General features: G+C 56.1%; 1 non-coding gene across 1 annotated transcript; it reads right to left on the minus strand.

Moving 5' to 3' along the window:
* Positions 1–6,138: 6,138 nt before the first annotated feature.
* On the minus strand, positions 6,139–6,250 carry MIR182 (microRNA mir-182). The gene has a single exon (NR_032035.1). It is a non-coding gene; the product is annotated as a microRNA mir-182 (primary transcript).
* Between the last annotated feature and the right edge of the window lie 747 nt (positions 6,251–6,997).

Consider the following 6,997-nt stretch of genomic DNA (forward strand, 5'->3'; position numbering starts at 1 on the left):
ATGGGCTGAATGATGGTACATGCTTACAGAGATACAGAATTCACCCAAAATGTCATTAAGGAGCTAGAAGGGGCTGGGCACAGTGGCTGACGCCTGTAATCCTAGCACTTTGGGAGGCCAAGGCAGGCGGATCACTACTCAGGAAGCTGAGGCAGGAGAATCATTTGAACCTGGGAGGCAGAGGTTGTAGTGAGCTGATATCATGCCACTGCACTCCAGCCTGGGCGACAGAGCGAGACTCCATCTCAAAAAACAAACAAAAAAAAGGAGCTAGAAGGGAAAGTCAACAGAACAAGGTCAAACAAGGTCAAGGCAGTGACCACAGAAAATAAAACCATGTTGTGTCCAGATCCACCAAATCAAGATACCTGATGCCTTTGGTTCCATGAACAGAAGACACCTCAGTTAGTCGGTGACAATGAAAGGTTCCATTTCCACCCAACCCTAAGAGACACAAATCCGTTTTCATAAAAGTATGAGCCCCACCCTGCCCCAAGGATATGGGGGATGGGCACCTCTGCCTGAGGCTCACCTCCCCTGACAAGCTCCAGTGGGCGCTGTGCTTCCTCTTCAATGGGAGGCTTGTTCGGGAAATCCAGTTCACTCCATTACTGGAAACAACTCGTCCATCTCCAGGAAAAGTTGAAACTGGCGGTTTTAGCATCTGATGATGGAGCCTTCTCTGCCACTGCAAGGCCTGCTGCCTCCTTTTCCAGCAGGCTTCTCACCCCAGGAAACCCCAGTGAAGCCAGTGCAATGAGAGGCCTCAATCCCTAGAAGGTTGGGGTCATGCCTGGGCCAACACGTGTAGCAGAGCTTGGAGAACCCTCTCTGCAGGACTTGCCCACCTCCCACTACAGGGACTGACTTTTCAGCTTCTGCTCTTTGAGAAAAGACACATCCACTGTGAATGCAAAACTCTTCGTGTTCAGTTTTCTCATCACAGCATTTATGAAGTCTCGCTTTATCTCCCAGGCTGGAGTGCAGCATGCGATCTCCGCTCACTCCAAGCTCCACCTCGCGGGTTCCAGCGATTCTTCTGCCTCAGCCTCCTGAGTAGCTGGGAGTACGGGGACCTGCCACCATGGCCAGCTAGTTTTTTTTTTTTTTTTTGAGACGGAGTCTCGCTCTGTCGCCCAGGCTGGAGTGCAGTGGCCGGATCTCGGCTCACCGCAAGCTCCGCCTCCCGGGTTTCCGCCATTCTCCTGCCTCAGCCTCCCCAGTAGCTGGGACTACAGGCGCCTGCCACCTCGCCTGGCTAGTTTTTTGTTTTTGTTTTTGTTTTTGTTTTTTGTTTTTTTTAATAGAGACGGGGTTTCACCGTGTTAGCCAGGATGGAATTTTTGTATTTTTACTAGAGATGGGGTTTCACCATATTGGCCAGGCTGGTCTCGAACTCCTGACTTTGTGATCCGCCTGCCTCAGCCTCCCAATTATATACATTTTTAAATGCCTAGATTATGGCTGGGAAATTTAGGGAGTTGTGAGAGGCCCCAACTTGGGTGAGGAACCAGCCTCGACATAAACAGGATTGTCATGCTGACAGGGCATCTGATCTGGTCCCCACCTGAGGCTGGCATCCTACCCCAGCACCTTTGCTTGGCCATCTCCAGAGATGGAGGATTCAGACCCGAGGCCCTCAGTGGCACAGGCAGGAAGCTGTGTGTGATGTACAGAACGTGCCTGTCTGGGGTCTGCCACTGCCCCTGCTTCTGCTCTCTTAAGTCACCGAGAACTAGAATTCCTTCAACTACTTGAAAATAGCCTCACATTCCCACCCAAATCTTTCATAGCTAAAATCTCCAGTTTCCATTTTGCTGGAGATGGGTGAGTTGTTTCCAGAAATGGAGTGAACTGGATTTCCTGAGTGGCCCCCAATGAAAACCAAAAATCCTGGGTCTTACGTGTTTTGAAATGTCTTCCAGTGCACAGCAATACAGCGAGTAAGCCGCAGAAAGGCCCTGGGTAGCCAGACCGCCCCGGTCTGGTCCAGCTCACACCACAGCACCGGTGCCCTCCAAACTGAGCCCAGACTGAGGGGCAACGTCAAGGCCTTCACAACCTTCATCTCTCATGATTCTCCTCTGGGAGTCTGCTGCCCTAACTTGGCTGCAGCCTGTCCTTCCAGGCACCACGTTTTGCCCCGTATTCCTCCCCCTGCGGCCTGATGCTTCCCCCCTCTCTCTCCACTCAGGCTCAATGTAGGTGCTCCCTCCACTCAGAGCCCATGCACCACCCCAGCCCTGGAGGCCACGCCTTTCCCCAGCCCCAGCACCTCTTCCTGTCTGTACCACACACACCTGCCGCATCCACACTGCCCAGTGGGGCTTGTAACCGTGCCCGGCCCAGCACCCTCGTTGAGCTGTGTGTACCAGGAGGACAGGCCCATCAACACTGGGTGCCATGCCTCCTGCAGGAAGCCCGGCCCTTTGCTGTTAGTGTTTAACAAGAATATTGATGGGGGCCAGGCACAGTGGCTCACGCCTGTAACGCCAGCACTTTGGGAGGTCAAGGCGGGAGGATCATTTGAGGCCACGAATTCGAGACCAGCCTGGCCAACATGGCAAAACCCCATTTCTACTAAAAATACAAAACTTAGCCAGGCCTGGTGGCAGGCACCTATAATCCCGGCTACTTGGGAGGCTAAGGCAAGAGAATAGGAGGCTTGAACCCAGGAGGTAGAGTTTGCAGTGAGTCAAGATCATGCCACCACACTCCAGCCTGGGCAACAGAGCAACACTCTGTCTCAAAAAGAAAACGAAAAAGAAAAAAAGATCAGATAAGTTCAGCCCTAACAGCCTGCCTCTTCCCCTGCAGGAATGTTGGACGCCACTAAATAAAAAAAAAATATATATATATATATATATGGATCTTAATGCAGCCATTTTCTTTCTGCTGGAAAGATGGTCTTTGTGGGAGATTCTCACATGTGGTTTTGATGGTACTTTGCACACACTTACTCTGTGCTCCAAAAGGTGCCCAGGCTCCAGTTGCCTGACCTGGAAGAGCTGCCTTGTGGAGCCATCTGTGCACCCTGGTCAGAGCCAGGCAGCCCTTCCTATGACTTCAGGGGGCCCATGGGCTACCCATGCACGAGCGTCCCTTCCACTGTGGGAACTGAGACTCTGGGGAGCAACCAGACTTTCGGAGGTGCTTGAGGTCAGAGGTTAGGCAGAGTATGGAAGTCAGAATGCATCACCCAGGTCTGTGGAATTCCACTGCCTCTCTGCCACATGCCAGGCACCATACCAGGCCAAGGCCAGCCCTGGGCATGAAAGTGTGAGTGAGATGCAGCCTGGCCTCAAAGAGCCTCCAGTTGATGGGTGAAGCTGGCCCACTAACATCAACCCTCACCCCTAGCCCTGTAGTTTCGGCACCGGCAGCCTGGGAAGGTGTGCACAGGGCATTTGAGAGATGCTGCCTGACCAGCTTCAAAGGGAGGAGGAGCTGGCAGGGAGGGCAGGCTGCATGAGGAAGGTGAAATAATTTCTTCCTGGCGAGCAGGAAGACAGGTGTGGGGGGGAGTGGGAGGGTAGTTTGCATGGCAAGGCTGGGTCATACCAGGCCCCATAAACCAGGTAAGGCGCTTGGGCTTATCCCAAGAGGGTGGGGATACTGTGGTCAGATTAGCTCAGAGGACGGTCAGTGGAGCAGGGCAGGACAGAGACGGGGAGGAGGCAGTGGTGATGGCAGCTGGGACATTCCATTCCGTGGGGGCCATCCCACTGGTCAGTCCTGCCTTCCCACCACCCTGCTTCCAGCTCTGCCACCCCCAGCAACCATGTCTCCTAGGGAAAGGCAGAAGTCTCTGCAGGGGCTAAAGGCACACCAGGGAGGTCAGGGTCCACTGGCCACAGTGCAGCCCCTCCCCTGGCTGTGTGGCACGGGGCCTGCAGCCTCTGGGAGCAGCTGCCAGGGCCCGAGTTCCCTGCTCCACCAGTCACTTTGGCTGAAGACTTCATCGACCTGATCCTGTTTGCTCATCTGTGCTCTGCCCGTGGTTGTGAGGATTCACTGAAATCAAGAAAATGTAGCACAGTCCATGCTCAAAGATCAGTAGCTTTACTATGACTCAATCTGCCAAAGCCCCCGATTTCTTCTTCAGCGCCCACCCTGCTGAGGCCACATAATAATTCTATTCCTGCCAGCATGGAACACCAGCAGCCGCACCAGCCGAATGAGGCTATGTGGGTGGGGGGACGATGATGACGCAGGGCTCCTCCACGCCGGCTTGGACTGTAAAACGCATTCTAATCACTGACCTTTCCTCCATGCTTAGCACTTATCAGTAGCACTTGGGCACCGCGATTACACTGCTGTTGATCACTAGGCTAAACCGTTCAGCCCGCGTCTCCTGGTTTTGTTATTTACAAGCTTAAGAACAGAGAGCAGAGCCATTTCAGGCCCTGGACTCCAGCAGACCCCCACTCACCTTCCCGGCCATGTATCCAAGGTCCTTCTCCCATGGCGCCTGCTGCCTCTGCCATCGTGGACCTAATGGCAGAGTCCAACCCCTCCTTTCATGCTGCACACAGCCGCAAGAGCCATCCTGCCACAACACACATCTGATCACACCCCCTCTGCCTGTGTGGCTCCCATGGTCCGTAGGTTCGGGAACAAATGCAGCCTTAAGATGGCCAGTCTTCCAGCCCGGCATGGACCCCAGGAAATCTGTGTGCTCTCCAACAGGAGTCTCCTCCTCTCCCTGAGGGTCACTCATCTTCCAGGACTCCCCACCCCTCCCCATGTCCCAGCAGGTGCCGTGTGGCCCTGGCTCAGGGCAGCCTTCTTCATGCCCTGCAGAGCCAGCCTATTTACACAGCATCCATGTGTGCCCACAGCATATAACATGCATGGTGCATCCTGCAGGACAGTTCCCTTCTCTTTCTGTCTCAACAGCTGCGGGCTCAGACCTTCCCTACTCAGCCTGTGTCTTCCCAAAAGAGCGCAGTGAGCTGCATTGAGCTGGTCAAGCCTGGAGCCACCAGACGGACGTCTGCCCGCCCTGCCCCGTCACAGGGGCTGGTGGGTTATGGAACCACACATGACCCTCTGAGGGCAGGTGAGGGGAAAGGAGGGCTGATGGGGGCTGATAGGAGGGGTTTGGGGGATGGGGAGCACCAGAGAAGGAAGGCTGGCAGGCCGAGGGCTGGGGAGCAGGGGGCAGGCCTTCACATTTGCGTTTGCACCATGCACCGCAGGTCAGGTCACACTCACACACACACTTCCACCTGCACCCACACCCTCTCAACCACACGTGCAGCTCCCATACTGGCTCCTGAGCCACCTGCAGGCACAAGAAAGGCTCCAGGGCCGGACTTCCCCAGCAGTTCTGCCTACCAAGCCCAACTCTCTGGGAACTGCCACTCATTCCGACCCCAGAGCTGGGTCCCATCACCTTGTGGCTGGGCTCAGGGGAGCTCCCACTGCAAACACAGACTCTGGGAAGGTGAGTGGAGGCTTTGTCACAGGCTCTGAGGCATCAGGAGCCCATCCATGAAGCGGAGAGCTGGAGGCACAGAGGTCCAGCCCATGGGCCACCTGCACCCCAGGGGGCCAGTCCTGCATTTACACAAGTGACTTGTACAGTCTCCTCCCGCACATCTCTGGAGGCTCATCCCATCTGGCCCTCCATGGCCTCAGAAGGATGGCCGGATGTCCGTGATGCACGGCGTGCCCTCCCTGCCCTCATCCTTCCAGTCAACAGCCCAGGAAGGAACCACTCTTGGTGACCTGTGGAAGGTTAGGAGACCCTCCCTCAGGGCCCCAGAGCCCACCCTGAACAAGGCCTTCCAGGGGAGGAGGTGAGAAGGTTTACCACCCAGAGGAGCCAGGTCAGAGCCCTGAAACCAAACATCCCCCAGCTCCCTCACTCCCCAATTCAGACTCAAGGGCCATAGCCTGGAGCAGAGCCGGACCCCAGCTCCTCTTGGCAGCACCACCTGAGGGCCAGAGAACAGCTTCCCAGCTGACTTGAGGACCTGTGACCTCAGGGGGATGCAGGGAAACACCGAGTGCCACTTCCAGCTGCACCTGCCCTCTGCCACTACCCAGCAGTCCTGGGACCCGAGTCCCCTCCTTCCTCGTGGAGCAGCAGGTCCAGCACGGCCGGCCTTTCCCTAGGCAGCTGTTCACAGGGTGCCGGCTGAGCCCTCGCCCCGTAGTTGGCAAGTCTAGAACCACCGGATCCCATTACCTCACCAGTGTGAGTTCTACCATTGCCAAAAACAGGGGGAGGCAAGCAGCTGTGGGACCAGGGAGCTGAGGAGGCCTCGGTCTGTGCTGAGGAAGAGACAGACAGTTAGGATGGCCCAGGCAGGGCCAGGGCAGACGCACCCATCCCCACAGCTGTGACAAGGTCCTTCCTGCAGGGTCGCCTTGGTGTGGAGGCCAAACCCCACAGTCCCCCTGCCTGCTGGTCCCGGTCCCTCCTCAGCCCCCTCTTCTCCCTTCCCCTCATGTTTGTAACCTGCAGTCCCTGTGAGCAGGCATGGCCAGACACCATCCCTAGGGCAACAACCAGGATCCAACCCAGGCCCCAGCTGTGGTCACCACTCCCAGGGGAACCCGAGGGCACCTCCACTCCCAGCACCTGACTGCAGGGACTCTGGGAACCAGCACAAGCCAGGCCAGAGAGCCCTGCCCCCGGGCACTGGGGAAGAGACGGCTAATGTGGGCTGGGTTTTGCTATTTACTAAGCCCATGTGACTGCCCCATTTAATCCCGGGAGATGCTCCCAAGCCATTCCCCAGAGCCTAAAGCTCACAGGCTGCCCACCCCAAAGGGAGAGAGGGGAGGTGCTGCACAAAACATTCCTCCTCCCTATCAAGTCCAAGGGAGGAAGAGCATTCCATTGCCAAGGCCTCTTCTCTAAAAGCAGTGGACAAACAGTGGGGCTGGGACCTTCTACCCAGGAATGGGCCAAGCTAAAACCAACCAAATACCTCCCCATCCAGAGGGCATTCTCCTGACCACAGAACCCACTGCACACAGCCAG

This window comes from Macaca mulatta, chromosome 3, assembly GCF_049350105.2.
Source record: "Macaca mulatta isolate MMU2019108-1 chromosome 3, T2T-MMU8v2.0, whole genome shotgun sequence".
Classification (NCBI taxonomy): domain Eukaryota; kingdom Metazoa; phylum Chordata; class Mammalia; order Primates; family Cercopithecidae; genus Macaca; species Macaca mulatta.